General features: G+C 33.2%; 1 pseudogene; it reads left to right on the top strand.

Moving 5' to 3' along the window:
• Positions 1-788: 788 nt before the first annotated feature.
• On the top strand, positions 789-946 carry LOC112409330 (uncharacterized; annotated as a pseudogene).
• The last annotated feature ends 990 nt before the right edge of the window (positions 947-1,936 follow it).

The raw sequence follows: 1,936 nt of genomic DNA, 5'->3' as shown, positions 1-1,936 counted from the left end.
TGAACCTTCTCCTGATAGCACTTTAAATAAGTACTTAGGTTATCTTGTAGGTATTCTTATATTACTTAACAAATAGTACTTTATTAATAAATGAAGAGTGAATGGATATTGTAAATTTGATTGCAACATAAGGATTCCTAGTGCTTCCTGATATCTTAGGAAAAGAAAACTGCTCAATTCTTATATTCAGGAAGTCTCTTTTCAGGTGGAAGTCTCGAAACATTCTTATCAGGTATGTTTTTAATTCATGTAGAGTGGGACAAAAGCCTTGATGATCAACTGAAAATTGGCAATATAACAACTTTGCTGCCAATCAAAGATGGTGTGGAAGATGGAGAAACTCATAGGGGAAAAAGGTTTATGGTGAAGGAAGTTGCTGTCTCTGCTTTTACTGTTGCAACTATTACTTTTCTGGATATTATAAAGGAAGTAATTGAAGAAGGAGGCTATTCATAAGAGGAGAGGATGATCCTGGATTTAAGGCTACAAAGGATAAAATTTCCATTACTTTAGGACACTGTGCTGATTATTACTCCTGCAGAAGACTTTACTTTTATTTTGATAAATACAGTTTTATTAAGGGATTGGTCTTCAAAAGTTTGCTGCATACCCATTACTTAGTCAACTCCAAAAATTGAATTATGATGTTTTTAGATAATATATCATCATTGATTTTCAAAAGGAGCTCAATGTCTTTTATCTCAAGGACAATTTTAGTTTCAAGATTCTTCTTATCCCCACCATTGTTTCTCACCACCCACCATCTGTTGTGAATATTAGTAAGGATAATCCCTTCTCAGCCTTTTGGCTAAGATCAAGTGTAGTATATTAGTAAGGATATGCACTTGCTTTTTGCCTTCCTTTAGTATTCCAATTTCTAAAGAAAGTAGAGATCCTGGGAGATATTGCCATTTTTCAGGTTTATTACCTGGTAAGTGTTTTTGACAGACCAATTACAATTTTGCAAAACAACATTCTTATATTAATATAAAATTGGAAGTCCACCATAGAAAATGCCTTCAGTAGGGCTGATAAACATAAGAAATAGGTAAGGAATATGGACATGGAGAGAGTGTAGCATGTCTTTTGCCTTTTCATTATTTACACCTTCTATGGATTTGATGTGGCGAAAGATTCATCTTGCCATATTCAAGAACCTTACAAGTCAGCTTTGACATAGAAGATGAAGTAAGTTCTTCAGTTTCATAAGGAGGATATTTCTGTTGATGATCTTTCTACACTGAAACAGCATAATAGATGAAAGAAAGTGAAACATAGCCCAGAATGAAGAAATGTAAATATACAAATTAATCACATCTGAAATAAAAGGCAGGTATATTTTATTGTTCATTTTGGTCAATTTCTGTGAGTGGCTGGATGAGGGACAACACTGTAAATCTGCTCCTGCATTGCTATCTTTCCAGGAGGACTTACTCACAGTTCAGAATCCAGACTGAAATAGAGTTCGTTATTCTTTTTACAGCATCACTGCAGGTGTTCCTTGCCTTTTAAACCTAATACCCTACTACTAACATTTAAGTTTATAGTACAAATAAACATAAGATTGATTATTTGCATTACAAAATAATATATGATTTTTAACAAGATTCTTCTATATAATAAGTCCTCCTCCAAAGTTCACAAAAAATGGGAATCAGTTTATCAAATGTTAATTATTCAACCTTTCAGGATCATAACTATTATGCTTTCTGTGAGATAAACTTGCTTTTGGAAATAAATACTTACAATGCTTGGCACTTTTCCTAAAGAAAAGTAGCAATTACTGAGAACAAGTTACTTAACTATATAGTTCAGCAAGCTGTCATGTTTGTAGGTAATAAAGGCTTAAATACAATCCACAGCTTTCCTAGGGGCAAGCAGAGTTTCCTCTTTGCTGAAGTAATATGATCAGATATTCTAGGTTTTGTATGCTTTT

This window comes from Neophocaena asiaeorientalis, unplaced genomic scaffold, assembly GCF_003031525.2.
Source record: "Neophocaena asiaeorientalis asiaeorientalis breed wild unplaced genomic scaffold, Neophocaena_asiaeorientalis_V1.1 scaffold505, whole genome shotgun sequence".
Lineage (NCBI taxonomy): Eukaryota > Metazoa > Chordata > Mammalia > Artiodactyla > Phocoenidae > Neophocaena > Neophocaena asiaeorientalis.
This window is presented reverse-complemented; position numbering and strand designations above follow the sequence as displayed.